The sequence below is a fragment of the Pinus tabuliformis genome, chromosome 8, assembly GCF_031772625.1.
Source record: "Pinus tabuliformis cultivar Carrire ecotype Pingquan chromosome 8, CPIR1, whole genome shotgun sequence".
NCBI lineage: Eukaryota > Viridiplantae > Streptophyta > Pinopsida > Pinales > Pinaceae > Pinus > Pinus tabuliformis.
In genome coordinates this window covers 1,412,009,438-1,412,029,449 of record NC_142294.1, presented here as the reverse complement: position 1 = coordinate 1,412,029,449, position 20,012 = coordinate 1,412,009,438, and the positions used below count along the sequence as shown (strand labels likewise).

Below are 20,012 nucleotides of genomic sequence, written 5' to 3'. Positions count from 1 at the left end.
TTTTACTTCTGCTATTGCAGGTTCTCATCCAATTGGTCAAGCGCACTGTATCAAATTTAGAAATCACATATAAAATGAATCCAACATAGCCTTACTATTCACCAGCTTCTATAACGAAAAATGACCAAGCACAGGAGGATAGCAACCTCACAGTTGTAACTTCCATTTGTAAATCTAATAATATGAAACTGGTTTTCTGCTCAATATGTACAGTCAACGTAGCTTCACGAACCCTTTTGACACTACGACATTAGAAATTGTATCAACACTTTCAATATCACAGATATTTCCCTCATTAATTCTGACTTAGAATTAAATAATAGTTCAACAATTTAGTGACAAAAGTTTTTGAATTATATACTTTCCCATTTTATTTTTTTTACTTGAACAGAGTATCTTCGGACAAGTTTTTATCGGCCAACTTTTATGAGTAAATATAGTTGGTATACCCCAAAAACTTATACTTATGATTATGATTATTATTATTAATAATTAATAATAATATTATTAATAATTAATAATAATAATAATAATTAATAAATATTAATAATAATTTATTCATTCATTATTAATTAATTTTTTAAATAATTCATTACCTTAATTAAATAATTCATTTATTTTTATTTCATTTACTATTAATTAATTCATTAAATAGTTAATCAATTCATTCAATAACTAATTAATTAATTAATTAATCATAATTAAATAATGAAATATTGTTATTAATATGGTTAAATAATAAAAATAAATATTGTTAATTAATTAAATAATTCATTTTTATTTTATTTAATATTGTTAATTAATTAAATATTTTATTTTTATTTTGTTTCGTTAATTTTTAGCATTAATTATTAATTAATTCATTAAATAATTCATTAATTCATTTAATAATTAAACTCTACGATATATATTATAAATCCTTAAATAAACAGGGTTGACCATGCTTGATTTTCATAATGAGACAATCTTTGTCACAATGTGACCTTGGACCATGCCTGAACATGGTTGAACCCTTACATTAATAAACCCAAGGAATTGATATTATAAACCAAAGGGAATAATAAAACCTAGGGAATAATACTGGAAACCCAAGGGATTTACACCTAAGGAAATGATATTAAACCCTAGGCTTATAAACCTAAGAGATTTATATTATAAACCCAAGGGATAAAAATTATAAACCCAAAGTATATTGACCTTAAGATAGATATTCTAAACCCTAAAATAAACATGGATAACCATGGTTGATTTCTATATTGAAACAATCCTTGTCACAATGCGATGTTGGACCATGGTTGATCGTGCTTGACCATGATTGATTTTCATATCGAGACATTCTTTCTCAGAATGTGATGTTGGACCATGGATGATCATGGTTGATTTTCATATTCAAACAATCATTGTCACAATGCCAGATTTGACCATGGTTGACCATGATAGATATTATGAACCCAAGGGAATAATAAACCCTAAGGATTAATACTAAAAACCCAAGGGATTATAAACCTAAGGGAATGATATTAAAACCTAGGAATATGAACCCAAATATTAATAAACCCAAGGGATAAAACTTATAAACCCGAGGTATATAAACCCTAAGATAAATATTATAAACCCTAAAATAATGTTGTTGGTCATGGTTGACCATGCTTGATTCCATACTGAGACAATCCTTGTCACAATGCGACATTGGATCATGGTTGACCATGATTGATTTCCATATCGAGACAATCTTTTTCACAATGGGATGTTGGACCATGGTTGGCCATGGTTGATTTTTATATTGAGACAATCATTGTCACAATGCGAAATTTGACCATGGTTATCATGGTTGATATGATTTACCATGGTTGATCATGATTGATATTATAAACCCAAGGGATTAATATTATAAACCCAACGGAATAATAAACCTAAGGGATTAATACTAAAACCCTAAGGGATTATGAATGCAAGAGACTAATGTTACAAACCCAAGGTATATAAACCTTAAGATAAATATCATAAGCACTAAAATAAACATGGTTGAACATGGTTGACCATGATTGATTTTCATATTGAAACAATCCTTGTCACAATGCAACATTGGACCATGGTTGGCCATGCTTAACCATTGTTGATTTTCATATCAACACAATCTTTGTGTCAATTTCAACCATGGTTGACCATCATTGACCATGTTTGATTTTTTGAAACATGGTTGACCATGGGCGACCAATATTGTGTATGATTAACCATGGTTGACCATGATTACCATATTGAGACAATCTTTGTCATAAGGCGATGTTGGACCATACTTGAGACAATTATTGATTTTTATATTGAGACAATATTTGTCACAATGTGATGTTGGACCATTGTTGAATAATATTAAATCCAAGGGACTAATATTACAAACCCAATGGACTAATGTTATAAATATTATAAACACTAAAATAAAAATGGTTGGCCATCGATGACCATGATTGATATTCATATTGAGACAATTCTTGTCAAAACGTGATGTTGGACCATGGTTGTTCATGCTTGACCATGATTAATTTTCATATCAAGAGAATATTTCTCACAATGCGACATTAGACCATGGTTGACCATGGTTGATTCTCATATTGAGACAATATTTGCCACTATGTGATGTCGGACCATGGTTGGCCATGATTGAATTCATCAAATATTGTTGACAATGGTTGATATTATAAACCTCAAGGGAATAATAAAACCTAGTAAATAATACTAAAAACCCAAGTGATTATAAAACTAAGGGAATAATATTAAACTCTAAGAATATGAAACCTTAGATTTTTTTTTTTTTTTTTCTAAATAAGACTAAATCTATTAAAGAGACAAAAAATAATGATACATGGCAGCACCGGCCTCTGCAGATCTTGTCTCAAAATCTACCAAGTATTAACAAACAGTAACTAAAAAAGAGACTACCCTCAAGGGGAAACCAGTCCAAAAATCATGGTGTGAGTTGCCCACGCAGGGGAACCGACCTATAATTCCCATGTATAAGAGTTTTTTTGAGCAAAACAAAAAGAAAATTGACCCCAAATAACAACAATTACAAAAAAAACTACAAAAAAGACCCCTAAGATGGTGACCGGGTGTCCAAAAACCTGAATAAAAAACTGCGGCGTGCTAGGTGTCAGCATGTGGCAGAGGTTCCTCCACGATGATACACCTGTAAGCATACATATCTTCGACATCTTGTTGTTGTCCGCTTGTTGTGGCTTTCGTCTGCATCTTGCCACCTGGAATGCTCGTCATGGCTTCCATTTTCACATTACCGCCTGGTGTGTTGTCTGTCATGTTCAGAGCATTTGGTTCAGAGCGTGCTACATCTGTTTGGTTCAAAGTGTCACCAAGAGATCTGCGAGTCCCTGAGCTACTACCATGAGTGTTTCATCTGCTAGTGCCAGTCCTGTCCTAAATGATGCAAGCCGGGATGGCAGTGCTCTGCGGCTCCTCTCTAAAGGCGACAGAAATGGTGGCGATAATACAAGGATGCTCTAAAGTGCATCTAAAATGGATCTGGGTTGAATGACAGGGATTCATCATCGGTATAGAGTCATCGAGGGGGTGTTGGGCTTCCACATCACACCTGAAGCTAGTCTTCTGGGCATGCCCTTTGCCACTACAGGTGTTGGGATACCGACCCGTGCAGTGAGCAGCAGTCGAGGGTGAGGAGGAATTCGCAGGAGTCAGGTCAGACTGGGACAACGAGGGAGGGTGAGTTGTTATGCCACTGCTGGTACCCCTTCGACTTCTCATTTTGTGCCTCAAACGGGGCATATTTTCTTGGTGAATATCGGTATGCCGAGTGCTTGGAGGAGTAAGAGAAGGGATGGAATGGCTCGTGGAGGCAGGAGAGTGAGGAATTCGATTACTAGAGGTGAAATTCAGGGCCGAAGCAGTAGCTCTGTAGCAGCAATGCAGGTTGTCCAAGAAGTGGGCACCTTATTTCATCTCAATGCAATAGAGGATCTGACACCTTATCCCTGTGGTCATTCGAGAGCTCGGCTCTGTAGCAGCAGGGATGCAGTTATAGGCCAGAGGAGGTAGAACAGGGGGAAGGCGATCCGCATTCTCCATCTTAAGGATTAGAATTAGGTAGCCTCGACCCTCACCCATCATTAATATTTTTCGGCATTCAAACAGCATTAAAACACCCTAAATTATGGTGGTGGGCGTCTTAGTTGCAACGCGGGTGGCCATGTGGCCATGCCACTTGCCTGCTCGAATGAGCCACACTATACCAGCACCATTAATCACCCGCATCTGGGAATATGAACCCTTAGATTAATAAACCCAAGGGATAAAAATTATGTACCCAAAGTATATAAAACCTAAGATAAATATTATAAACTCTAAAATAAATATGGTTGACCATGGTTGATTTCCATATTGAGACAATCCTTGTCACAATCCAACATTGGACCATGGTTGACCATGATTGATTTTCATATCAAGACAATCTTTGTCACAATGTGATGTTGGACCATGGTTGACCATGGTTGACTGTGGTTGGCTAATATTGACAATGGTTAACCATGAGTGATATTATAAACCCAAGAGAAAAATATTAAACCCTAGGAATATGAACACTTAGATTAATAAACCTAAGGGATCCATATTATAAACCCAAAAGATTAAAACTAAAACCCCAAGGGATTATGAACCCAATGAAATAATATTAAACATGAAGGATTAATATTATAAACCCAAGGCATACGAACCTAATTAAGGTATATAAACCCTAGAATAAATATTATAAACCCTAAAGTAAATATAGTTTACCATGGTTGATTTTCATATTGAGACAATCCTTGTCACAATGCAAAGTTGGACCATGGTTGACCATGATTGACCAATAATGATTTTCATATCGAGAAAATATTTGTCACAATGCAACATTGGACCATGATTGACTATGGTTGACTATGATCGATTTTGATAAACTATGGTTCACACATTAATCTAAGGATTTTAATATTAACGCTAGGGTTTATTAGTCACTTGAGTTTATTAGTCCTTTGAGTTTATAATATCATTCCCTTGTGTTTAATAATGTAAGGGTCCATATTTCCAGAGATTAATATTAATTCATATGATTTATAATATTAATCCTAAAGTTTAATCCCTTGGGTTTAATATTAATCTTAAAATTTAGTCTTATTCTCTTAGATTTATGATAATAATGATTATAATGATTACTGTATTATTATACTGATTTTTCTTAAAATTACATATTTATTATTATTTTAATTTATTATTTAAAAGGATTCTAATATTCCAATTTATTATATTATTTTAGTAATAAAAATATTAAAATATTTTTAAATTATTATACAAATCAATATAATAATAAATAAATAAACAAATATTGTTTATAACATATCAATTTATTAATTTTATGAAATTTAGTTTTTAATATTTCCAATATCAAAATTCAAAAATCAATTATGAAATCACAATTATAAAAATTAAAATCAAAAACCAATTATGAAATGACACTCTAGATCATGTTGCTCACTATCCAATAAAACATTTTCATCGAATTTGTAAACTTGCCCAACCTCAGCTAAATAATAAAAACATAGGCACATTGGAGTCCAAGACGCCTTTTAGATGTGACAGTTTGTTTTTTAATGACCCTTGATATGTTTACACAACAACTTAGTCAATAAAATTCAAATATCATATTAAGAAATAGTTTTAAAAAGACATTAACAAAACCCCTAGTTTTCTAATAAGAATACACTTTTTCTCTTAAAAAAATGATTACTTTATTTATGACGGGCACACAGACATAATTCCATTATAATTTAGCGAAAAAATATTAGAATTATAGATTTAATTATAATTTAATAAAAATGTGTTAAATCAATAAAAAAATTTATTTAAATTACAATTTTAAATTATTTAATTAAATTAGCATTTAAGATTAAAAATGTGATGAGAACGACTAGTGCAATTTAAGATTATAAATATTATGAGCATGACTAGCGATTAAAAAATTGAATACTTTATCTAACACATAAAATTCCATTATAATTTAGTGAAAAAATATTAGAATTATAGGTTTATTAATAATTTAATTGTTTATATTACACATTTAAACTATATAATTAAATTAGCATTTAAGATGAAAAATATTATGAGAATGACTAGTGCAATTTTCATACTTACTATTTAAAGTTTATAAACATAACATTGCATTTGAAGAGCATTTGATATTAAGTTTAGTAACCTTGAATTTTAAGAAATACACAGCTTAACATCTTATTCTTTGTGAATATGATAAAATATATACTTCATTCTTAATATTTCTTTTGTCAAAAACATAAAAATTTCAAATCAAATTTCGAAAAGTAGGGCGGCCACGTAGATTTATGAACAATTATTAACTTTTAAAACACTTTGAAACTTAATTATAAATTCTGCATATGCAAAAAAAAATATGCATGTGACTGAAGTAGAAACATCAATGTTGACATTTTCACAATGGTCAATGTAATTGAATATGTCATCACACTTAACGTGTAACCAGAAAACGTGAATCGACTGTGACATCTAAGGTAGAGCGAAATTAGCCTAAAAGATACCTCTTGTTGTGACATTGAACTAAAGAAATCCCCAGTACCAGGTGGTGAATCTTCGTGCGCTTTGTTTCTAGAAATAGTTTTAAAAAATTCATAATTAGGATAGAGTCACTGTGTATGAAACAAATTTTCCTTTGTTCTCCGACTGTGAAGGCAATCTCACACTGTTGTTTCAACCATAGTGGGTGGTTTGTTGTAAGTCTTACATTAATTGAGCATACACAAATACAGAAGAAAATGAATTACAGTGGGTTTTAGTATGATTACCTCCTTTCCCCCTCAAATCTATCATGCTGTTTGTCTTACCTAGTTGTTTTGTATTCAATGGCTTCTTCCTTAACGAGATCATCCTCGTTGTTCAGAAAGGAGGGGTAATCAGGGATTGTATGGCGTGTGGGTTGGATTCCCGGGGCATCACACGGATCTGGCAGGTCAATTCAGGCCATTAATAATAATGTTCATGTTGCCGCTGATGGTATTATATCGGACAATATGTTGAAGCTGCCTCATATTTTGACATATCAGGTTTTTCATCATAGCCCTTCTCATCTTTGAATAGTACACCTTCGAATTCCTGCAGGTAAGTCATTCATAACTCTGGCTGCCTCTAGCGCCAGAATCACCATCATTACTGCAAACGTGAACACGAGAAGATCGAACAATGGAAGATCAACCAGAATGACAGCATCGTGCGCGACCTAATGAATCAAATTAAATAAATAGATAAAAAATTTCAAGTGCATGGGTGAAATCTCATCCGTAGATAAAGACTGAGACGAAGCATATTCGCTTCAGACTTATTAGTGGTTGTCGATATATTAAAAAAAAAAAAATTTAACCTGGGTTTTCGAATTCAAGTTTCTGTGAGAATTTTTACGAACAAATTACATTGAAGATTTTATCCAGGTATTTTCAGAACAAGATGAATCATACTCCCTAGTTTTTTTCGAATTAGCGAATGTAGTTTATCTTCAGGACACTATGAACCATACTAGCTGGTTCAAAAAACATCGACTAAAATCTTCAATATCATTTCTTCCTATAAATTCTCTATACATTAACCTAGGTTTCTTCACTCTAAATAAATATAAAAACTCTTAACTTATTTTAATAACTGAATCTCAAATAATCGGCAATCAGATCAGATATATACACAGTCAAAAATTTGCCCACACTCATATCCATCAAATATCAGAGGAATCCGCATTCAAAATAAAATACCAAAATTTGGCAAATTATGATCACCTTTTGGGCTTTCCAACTCTCTTTTCATTTTTTGCTCTATAAAATCCTCTCACTTTTACATTGTTTTCAAATATTTCCCATCCATAAAAGAAATCACCTTTTGGTTGCATACTTGGTCAGAAAATTGTGCGCTGTGATTAAATGATTTCTTTTTTGGATTTGGATTTTGTTGTTCATAGCTATATATGGGGGTGTGAAAATTTTAAACGCCTTCTCAGGCAACTAGTCATAAATCAAGTTATTTCCTACTAATGCAATCATATCTAGCAATTAGACTTGTAAAATTAAAAAAAGTGAGAGATTAGTAGTCACCACGTTCTTCTAATTTTTTGAATGAAATAATTTCATTGTTTGTGTGTAAAGAAATAGGAAATTCCCCACTATTATTTACCATTACAATTGATGAGGGAATCATATCAATATCTAAAATAAAGGTAATATAAGAACCAAGGTCGGAGGCACCAAGAGTACAAAGTGACATAGTAGTTAGTGTACTAACAGGAGGCACATGGACTTAGGAAATACTAGCAAGAGTCGCAATAACGGCACTAAGAGTGGATGTAAGAGTAGCTGTAGGTGTGTAACGCGTGATGCTTATGCCATCATGTCTCAAGAATAACTATAGAAAAGCAATGTTATGTTAAGTATAATTAATAAATTACATGTATTGAAGAAATTGATTTTATTAAATTTCAAAATATTATACATTAAATTAACTAATCATAAAAAGCAAGTATTTTTATACTTTGATGCTTTCCCCGTAATTATCTTTCATCAAACTTGATAGTTCTTTTGTCCATATTTTAACTCTCTTTTTGAGTGATGCAAGACAGTTAGAATCATTAAAAAAAATCATAATCATCAACATGACAAGGATGACAAGGAGGGGTGGAATTCTACACATAATCATAAATCAAGATGAATTAGAACAATATTAAGTGTTTGGTTAAAAATCATGTAACTTTATTTGTTTTTACCCACCCACCATTAATTTTGTTTTCACAATTAACACTTAAAATAAAAACCAACATGTTATTTAGATAAAATATGAAACTATACAAAAATTTTGCAAATGATATTCAAATGCAATATTTAGTAAATAACAACCCTAAAATATAAAGAATAATTATCTATTCCCTTAATTCAATTCAAATTGTAATAGAATCAGTGTGTAATATTGCAAAAGATTTTCTAGAATACCATGGCCATATTACCATCGAAAAGACTAGCCAAAAAACACTTTCAAAAGATACTTGATATCAATGTATGTTTTGGATCTTCCATTTATGATAAAGTGGCATCAAGTTTTGACAAAACATGTTCGGGCATTAAGTTCATTTGCAAAATAATTCTGCCAACATTTTTCTTACTTCATGTATATTCGCTTACATAAAATCAATCTTAAAGTAGGACAACTTCAAATCATCAAAACACATGGATAGAAGGGTAAACATTTAGATTTTTTATAAATTTTAATGTGTATTCATGCAAAAAGTTAACTAAAGCATATAATTTATTCTAAGCAATGATGAGGTAGCTTATTGCATTCTTCCACCTTGTAATTGAAGTATATATAATATGTTTTCCCACATGTACACGCCAACAATCAAGATTCTTTGCAATGTGGGATATGTTCCAATGGGGCATCTTCAAAAACTGAAAATGATGTTATGATTTTAGGTTGATAAGGGTTTTGCAATTGTGTATGTATCACCACTTTGTTTATTGAAGCAATTAATGATTGAGCCATTTATTTGGTTTGAATATAAAATTCACAACTTTATTTCCATTATACACCTCAAAACTGCAATTGGATAGTGTGTTCCACTTTCTAAAAAGTGAAGTATCTACAAATCCCATAGAATTTCCCAACACTTGTGGCCTTTCATCAATATATATAGATTGTCCATTATTTTGATTGGTTTATCTCATTAGGTTATAATTTTTACAACTTATATATCTCCACAAACTTAATAGATCTTGGGTTATCCATATCTATTATGTATATTTGTACTTTGTGCCAACATAGTCTACGAATTGAATATTGATATTTTATGGTACATCTACATCATCCATAGAAAAGGGCTCCAACTCATGTAAAATTTTAAGCCTATATAAGCTCCATGTTAACTATAATGCCCTCCTCCCACATCTACCCAAGTAATCAGCCAACCAGTGTAATCATGTGATGAAAGTTACTATGATATGATTTGACCTCCTAAATCACCTTAAGGAAGTGGAGCCGAAGGAAACATACCACACAGACCTTGTACATCAGCAACATGACTCCCAAGAACCATCCCACCACTCAAGTAACCCGCCCCTGGGTCCCACTTAGTGTTTAGATTATTAAACTCCTAGAAACTCCCTTGATATGGACAAACATGCATCCAGAAGACTCTAGACACTCCTACAACATGGGTATGCATGCGTCTGAGGACTTTTTTTCCCAGAGTTGTGCCTGCGTCTCCCAAATTTGAGCCACCTTTTAAGGACCATATCCTAGGTCACTACCTAGAATTCAATGCCACTTTTAAAATCCATAATTTACATAATGAAAATACTTAGAAATTAAAAACTGACTCTGGGACTAGGCTTGACCATCCCCAACCGGGACTGACATTCTATCAAACATTTGGCATCAATGCAATCTATAGGAAATGAATACAAGACAGAGCATAAATGACTGATAACTCATATGAGACTTGACAAGAAGGATCACCACACTCTTCCCTTAACTATTTTGATATTAATTAGGTCTTGCATCAATTATCCTTTGAGTTACACGTAAATACATGAAATAACCATGACAATAACCAGTCATATAACCATTCCTATAACCAGCATTAAACCATGTAAATAAGAATGATATAACAACCATCAAAGACACATATTAACAAGTACAAAAACAAGATAAATTAGCTTTTATTAAACATAGGCAAAGACGACCAGGTTTGGGACTTCTATATACCACCTGACAGTAGACATGGCTAAACCAAATCTTTCTTTCAACTAGTCACCCTCATGCCATATTCCAAGCATGAATGTGGTACCTGATGGATAAACCAATCCAAAAAAAATCAATTGAATCTAGAGGTTAAACCACCTCCACCCTCACCAAACTGTGATCTCACCAAAATTGACAACGAGATCACAAAACCAAACCAAGCTTAGAATTCCTCTAGACACCATCACTATCCTTAAGGAATTTTTCGTGTCCTTGTCTATGAGCCTTTACCGCAATCCACACTGGTTCACTAGACCATAAACTGAGACACCAGTCTCTCAGGCTTTTTTGCAATCCACACTGGGTCATTAAGCCCTAAACTGAGACTCGACCCTCAAGTTTTACCATGTATCCCACAAAAACCAGTCAAGGGATTCCTAGACCTTTGGGATTTTCCCAAGACCACCTCTACCCCAGATTCCAAAACCATTCAGTAATTCCGAAGCTCAAAACCAAGAAAGAATCCGATCACACCATGGCTACCTAGAAAGATGCAAGGCAAGGTTTAAAACCATTTTCATAACCTGACAAAACCATGCCACCGATAACAAGAGAAACATATACCAACATGAAAAGTCATGCATGTCCAAACCAGCTAGGAAATCACATACACAATATGTTACCTACAATTATTCCTAATAAGGTTTCTTGATCCTACTCTTCTTTGCTTGATATTTTCTTTCCTTCCTTTCCTTGTCCTTCCTTGACTTTCTTTTCCTTTCCTTTCTCCGAACCTATAGTTCTCCAAGAAAACTCTAAGTGTCCAAGAGCGTAAGAGAGAGAGAATAATGAGAGAGGTCCAAAACTAAACTCACAAAAGGTTACAAATTGATCCTCATAAGCCTTTTTATCAATATTTCATCTATTTTGTCCACTTTTCATTATTTTCCTTCAATTTCTTCCTCACATCCAACTCGTGACCTTTCACCTCCATTTTTGCCTATTTTCCTTTATTTTCATAAATAAATGTACCAAAAATACTTTTCTCCTTTTTAATTCCTTATCCATTTCCTTTGCCAATTTCTCTTAGCCATAAAAACATCCAGTGATGCCCACTAGCATATATTTTCCCAAAATTTAGCTTTGAATACGTGTCCCTTAATCGTGGTCATATTTTGATTTTATTAACTGTTATTACATGAACTTTTAACCAAGGGTTGTTACAGACCCCTCCCCTTTGGGGAACACCATCCTTGGTATTAAACCACACCAAAACCTCAACAAAACTGATGAAAAGTAAATATAATGCCCATGGATTTTTATAACTTAGCTCATTGTAGTGTTTATAATGAAATCGCTGCTCAAAAGCAAATCATCGTGTGGATATTTACATCCATATACATATATACATATACCAAAATATCAGCAAAACATATGCCAACCATATACCAAACATAAAACCAAAATTGGTTTTCCTTAACTGGCAAACAAAGAAGGGTACATGGCCCACATTTGATTCGCCATCTCCCATTTAGTTTCTTCGGGTCCAAAGTGCTTCCACTGCACTTTAACTTCCTCTATCTCTGCTCCTAAGAATGGGATTCTTCTGCTGCAATATGCATTGAGGCTCTAGCTGGAATTCTCCTTCTTGCTCCACCTGCAATATAGACCAATCAATAACATGATCAACATCCTTTATATACCTGTTAAGCAATGAAACATGGAAAACATCATTGAATTTCATTATTGGAGGCAATGCAATTCGACATGCTACTGGTCCAATCCTCTCAAGGATCTCAAAAGGCCCGTAATATAGTGGTGCCAACTTGGCACATGATCCAATCCTTAAAGAGCTCTTCTTGGGTTTGATGACAAAACAACATGTTCCCTAACCTGAAAATCCTTTAATTCCCTGTGTTGTTCTACATAACTCTTATGTATATCATGTGCTTCATTTAGATTCTTCTTTATAACCTGCATTTCCTCTTCCATATCTGCCAACATATCCAGCCCAAGAAGTTCCCTATTCATTGGATCACTCCAACTAATGGGAGTATTACAACTCCACCCATACAGTGCCTCAAAAGAACTCATCCTCAATGACTCCTGATAGCCATTATTGTATGAAACCTCAACCAATGGAAGATACTCCTCCCATATTCTCTACTAGTGCATCACGTACATCCTCAACATATCCTCCAAGATCCTATTGACCCTCTCTAACTATCCATCTGTCTGTGGATGATAAGTTGTATTGAAGGCCAACTCCATACCTAAACCTGTAAATAGTTCCTTCCAAGACTTGAAAGTTAACTTTTCATCTCGGTCTGACACAATATTCTTTGGAAAAACATGTAATCTTATGATCTCCCCGGTGAAAATTTGTGCCACCTCACTATCTGAATATGTAGTCTTCACTGAAATTAAGTGGGCTAACTTGCTCAACCTATCGACCACGAACATAATAGAATCATGTTGGCTCATTGTCCTTAGAATAGATGTAATGAAATCCATGGAAATGACCTCCCATTTCCATTTCAGAATCAAAATAAGTTGTAGTAGACCACTTGGATGCTTACACTCTACGTTTACCTGCTGATAGTCCAAACATCTAGCCATCAACTCTGCCACTTCCTTCTTCAAATTCGGCCAATAGTAGAACTTATTCACCTCTGTCAACATCTTCTGACATCCCAGGTGACCTGAGTATGGATTGAATTGAAATTCCCTCAAGATAAGCTTCTTGAGTTCACTGCAATCTGGCACATAGATCTTGTCCCTGAATCTCACCAAACCATCTGTTGTGAGACGATAGTTTACATCTTGATGACCTATATATGTACCTGTACCTATACCTGAACCTGTACATGTACTTATACCTGTATCTGTACTCTCCTATAACATGTGCATAATCTCCATATACCTATAGTCCTGTTTTCCTGCCTGCAAGACCCTATCATGTAACTCTATCCCATAAGAGCTCATAACTGCTATATGATTCCCCTGTGCCTTCCTTCTAAGAGAATCTACAACCTGGTTCTCATTTCCCTTAATGTATCTAATCTCAAAGTCAAAATTCCTAACAGTAGCCAACCAGCTAGCTTGCCTAGTGTTTATATTCAGCTGGTCAAACAAGTATCTCAACCCATTGTGATCACTCTTCAATAAAAATATCCTACCAAGAAGATAATGTATCCACATCTTCAAGGCATGAATAATAGTTTCCAACTCAAGATCATGAGTCATGTAGTTATGCTCGTGCTCATTCACCTTCTTAGACTCATAGCACACCACATGTCCCTCCTACATAAGGGCCCCACCAAGTCCTCATTAATATGCATCTGTACACACTACAAAATCTTTATTCAAATATGCAATCTTAAGGACTGGAGCATTGGTCAACAACTACTTCGTCTACTCAAAACTAACTACACATTCTTTTGTCCACTTGAACTTCATACCTTTCCTCTGTAAGGATGTGATAGGATATGTAATGCATGAGAAGTTCTTGATGAACCTCCTGTAGTAACCTACCAATCCCTTGAATGATCTCACCTCATCCACATTCTTAGGGATTTCGGATTCCATGATGGCCCTTATCTTTTCTATATCTACTGTTATGCCTTCCTTGGAATCAACATGTCCCAAGTAATGCACCTCTGTCTTAAATAAGCTGCACTTGTTAAGCTTGGCATACAGCTGGTGCTCTCTTAGCAATCTCAAAACTGCTACTAAATGCTTGACATTCTCTTCTTCATTCTTGGAGTATATCAAGATGTCATCAATGAGTACAATAACAAACTTGTACAAATAGGGACACAATACATTATTCATCAAACACATAAATGTAGTTGGGGAGTTAGTCAAACCAAATGGAACTACAACAAACTCATAATGCCCATGCATAGTCCTAAATGCAGTCTTGTATATATCCTCTTCCTTGATGTGTACCTGATGATATCCTGATCTCATGGCAATCTTAGAGAACATTGTTACTCCCTTCAACGAATCAAAAAAATCATCAATCCTCGGCAATGGGTACCTATTCTTGATTGTTACCTTGTTCAGCTGCCTGTAATCAATGCACAATCTGAGATTACCATATTTATTCTTTACAAACAACATTGGTGGATCCCAAGGCGATACATTTGGCCTAATGTATTCCTTGACAAGCATCTCCTTTAACTAAAATTTTAACTCTACTAGCTCTGGGGTACTCATCCTGTAAGGTTCCTTTGATGTTAATTCTACCCCTAGCATCAAATCAATAAAGAAATCTACTTCCCTGGATGGGGGTAACTCTGGAATCTCTGCTGGAAACAAATTTTGATACTGTTGCAATACAAGGTACCTCTTGAATATTTTTGCATCCTCAACAATTTTACCCTTTTTACTAGATATATGCACTACAAACATCACATAACCTTTTCTGCAACTATGCTTAGCCTGCATAGTGATGACAATTCTCACTGATGTAGGCTTCATCTTTCCTTGAAAAATTATCTTTTCCCCATTGTCATCCATGAATTCAATGTCCTTGTTGAAGCAATCCACTTTTGTCTTGTGAAGGTACAACTAATCCATACCCAAAAGCATGTTATATGGTCCCAATGATAGTACATTCAAATGTGATGCTATCGGCATACCATTTATCTCAAATGCACAGCCTTCTCTTACCCAATGGTGAACTCTCTTTTTTGTACATGTAATCAACTGTACCAACCAATATTCTGCATGCACTTCTTTTGTCAAACCACACTTATCCACCAAGTCAAGATTAATATAACTATTATTAGATCTACGATAAATCAAAATAGAAACAACTTGATCACAAAGCTTACTGTCAATTTCAATGATAGATTCCTGATGATCCACCTGCCTATTGTGCACAGTTGCATAAATCCGAGGAATTATATGACCAACATCCCAAACTCTATAATGTGGAAAATCCCTCTTGTGATTATCCTCACCACATATCCAACACTATAACAGTGCACTACCATCACCTCTAGTCTACTCCTCTCCATGTCCTTTATAAACTTTATTGAAATTCTTATAAGGGACTACATTTTCTTTCTCACCTACATCTTGAGGTCTTCCTCTCTTTGGTGGTCATTTTACTTTAACTTTCTAATTTCCTTCCAAGTCACGCTTATGCTCAATTTTGCGCTTCGACTTCTCATAAAATTGTTTGAGCTTTCGGATGGCCTCCTCCAACAATCTAGGCTTGTTGAACTAAATACTGTCTCTATATGTGACTGGAAGTCCACTGATGAATTCCTAAACCTTGGGATTATCCTCCTTCAGGTAAGTCACATATCTCAACAACTCCAAGAACCTCCTAGTATACTCATCATCTGTCATGGTACCTATCTGCAACTCATAAAATTCCTTAGCTTTGTCATCATAGTACCTTTCCGACAAATACTTCTTCTTGAAGAGCCTCTTAAACTAATTCCAAGTCAAGTCATATTCCCAAATACCTTTAACATTCTTCACATCCTCCCAACTGATATCTACCTTCCCTTTAAGACTCAAAGTGGTTATCTTCGCTTTCATGTTCTCTGAATAATCATGCAACCTGATTAACTTCATCATACCAAGAAACCATGCCTATTAATCCTGTATTTTCTTCATCTCTCCATAAAATGTAGGTGGTTTTCATTTTTTAAACTCATTCGGAAAATATCCCTTGTCACTCCTTCTGTAAGGATGATAATGATGACGATCATAATGCATGCTAGGAGCAGAACTAGAATAATACTTGTGTCTATCACCCCTCCTATCCATTGTATCTATTAGAAAATTATATATTACGGAGCAATGGAACACATAAAATATTACAAAATATAAACCCACAAAATGCATAAAACAAGAGAGACACAGATATACGTGGTTCACCGAGTTTGGTCTACATCCATGGAGAAACAACCAGTCCTTCCTTTTTATATTATCCAGAAAACTGATGAGATACAACCTACATCAGATCCATTGTAACTCCCTCTTTGCTCTCAATCTCCTCTCTCTTCCTCACTCAGAATACAAATATGCATAGACGTAATATAATTCCTTCATATATAGTGAGGGGTTGCCTTCTAGGGCAAAAAACCCTAAATTAAACATAACTTCTATTGTCAGATCATCCGCCTAATGAACGACCTAGATTGACTAGAAATTACTAGACTTTTACAAGGCAATTTTACATCTGTTTTTAGCTTCGAGGGCGTTGCCTCCGAACCCCCGTCGGGGGACCGCTGGCCCCCGGACCCCCCAGCTGGTGGGGATGGGCCTCTCGGAACCCCCACGGGGGGGACAAGTCCCCCCCTCATGGAGGGGTGTACAATCTTCCTAGGGTATACATCCGGCTCAAACCTTTGAATATAGAAGATGATCAGCCTCCACACCCAACAGTATCCAAGGACCTAACATCTCTGATCATGTCCTCTCTATATGACATGTACTCATCATGAGACCTGTTCCCATATGCCCCATTAGTTATTTCCTCCTTCTGATGGATAATTTGAAGTGGTTCATGTTGCTACAATTCTGACAAACTCTGAAGTATCATTGTGTTTACCTCTGCTTGTTTCTCCTGTGCGTGTATGATTTTGTCATTGTCTTCCTTACAACTCCTTATTTCTCCCTTTAAACTTGTCAGTGTGTTTGCCAAATCAGAAGATTTCCCGAAACCATGCTGCTCATTTGATCCATAGGGAGAGTCTTGGGAATTGTAGTCTACCATCTTGCTAGTCATCTCTGGTATTCATCCTGCAAAGTATATCATGTCAGCTAAACCAAATCACAATAAACCAATGTACCTTAGCATAATTCGGGTAGGATACCCCGTTTGCAAGATCAAAAAATTAGCTTAATACATGTATAACATAATCATGAAAACATATATAAATATAACACATAAGCATATAATCATATAACCATCATTCTAGCTAGAGTCCAGTCATCAATGCATGGCCATATTAACTACACATACCATCACCTCATGCATGAAAACAACAACCATATCAATGCACATTTAACAACTTGTAAGCACTCACATGCATAACAATGCATAACCAATCACACACTCATGACGACACACTCTGCAACAACAACATCCTCTTTCACATGGTGACAAAATTTAGTCAAACCGGCACCATGCATATGCAATAACATATAGACCACAATGATGATTAACACACATGAAACTGAAATGAATGCATGACCAACACATAACCCATCCAATTCGAGGGGTAAGCCATGTTTGGATACCACTTTGTAATGCCCTCCTCCCATATCTACCCAAGTAACTGCCCAACTAGTGTAAACATGTGACGAGAAGTTACTATGATATGATTTGACCTCCTAAGTCACCTTAAGGAAGTGAAACTGACATAAGTACACCATATAGACCTTCCACATCAACAACGAGACTCTCACAAACCATCCCAACCACTCAGGTAACTAGCACCTGGGTCCCACTGAGTGGTTAGACCATTAAACCCTCGAATACTCCCTTGATATGGACAAACATGCATCCAAAAGTCTTCAAAATGCTCCCGCAACATGGGTATGCATGCGTCCATAGACTTTTCTTCCCAACTTTTTGCCTGCGTCTCTAGGATTTGAGCCACTTCTTCAGGCCCAAAGCCTAGGTCACATCCCAAAACTCAATGACACTTTCATAATCCATAATTTACATAATGACAAAACTTAGAAAATAATAACTGACTCTAGGACTAAGCTTGACCATCCCCAATTGGGACTAACATTCTGCCAAACACTTGGAATCAATGCAATCTACAAGAAATGACTACAAGATAGAGCATAAATGACTGATAAATCATATGACACTTGACAAGAAGGATCACTACCCTCTTGCCTTAACTGTTTTGACATCAATTATGTCTTCCATCCATTATCCTTTCTGTTACAAGTAAATACATGAAATAACCATGAAAATAATCGGTCATATAACCATGCTTACAACCAACATTAAACCATTTAAATAGTGATGAGATAAAAGCAATTAAAGTCACATATTAAAAATTACAAAAGAAAGAGAACTTAGCTTTTATTAAACATAGGAAAATCCATCCAGGTTGTTATGACCAACTCAAGAAAAGATAGAAAATATAGATCAATGCCTTAGAATTCAGCCTCTTCAAGGGAGCAACCTCCTTTACATTACATAAATGAACAACTTTTGGATGATACAAATGAAAAGACCTCCTTTCTATATATAGGAGTCTAAGGGGTCATAACATAATCAGAGCCGACATAACAATAATAATGTAAGGGCACAATAATAACAATATTGGGCTTCTATGTGGCACAATAGTAACAATATGGGCACTACATGGGTACATCAATATAATAAGTGGGTTGTACTAATAACAATAAGGGGTTACACTAGTAGTATAGGGGCCTAACATGCCCCTCTCCTTCAAAAGGTGTTGTCCTCAATGCTTGAGTAGTTCTTGATGCTTCTGTATAAAATTCTTGTCCTCCCATGTGGAATCTTCAGCGGGTAAGTTCTTCCACTTGATGAGATACTCTGAAATTGATCGATTTCGTAGCTGTTGGGTTCTTGTTTCTATGACTGCTCCAGGTTCCAATATGATTTTTCCTTTCTCTTCAATTTCTGGCAATACTGTTTGAATTGGGATCTTTTGCAACTTTTGAAAAAGTGGCCATACTTCTTCATCCTTCTTCCATTCATCCCTTACTTCATTTATCCAATCTGGTTGGATAATAGAAATGGAACAAAACAATGCTTCCACATCCTCATCCTTGAAGAGTCTTCCCATTCGGTAAGGTTGCCATTTTTTAAGTGCATGTAGCATTGCCAACATTTCCTTCTCATAAATAGCTTGCTTGAGATGTAGCAGTAAAAATACCCAATCACCGACATCAAAACATTTTTCAATACAATGTTGATCTACCTGTTGTTTCGTTTGATTTTGCACTAAAGTGGCATTATCCTATAAAAGTTGGAGAACTTGTTGTTGATGCTCGATGTGAACTTTCTCTACTTGAACCTTTTTCTTCTTGATATGTCCTTCTATCTCTAGAGTTTGAGGAGTGGTAATTTCTTCCAATCCTTTACAAGATATGGTTGGATTCATTTCTTGATGCTCAATGTGATCTTTCATTTCTTGAACATTTTTCTTCTTGATATGTCCTTATATCTTGATAGTTTGAGGAGTGGTAATTTC

The 20,012-nt window shown here is 34.9% G+C and overlaps 1 pseudogene; it reads left to right on the top strand.

The window, feature by feature from the left end:
* Positions 1-3,816: 3,816 nt before the first annotated feature.
* LOC149240862 (SART-1 family protein DOT2-like) overlaps positions 3,817-20,012 on the top strand; it is a 183,818-nt pseudogene continuing 167,622 nt past the window's right edge.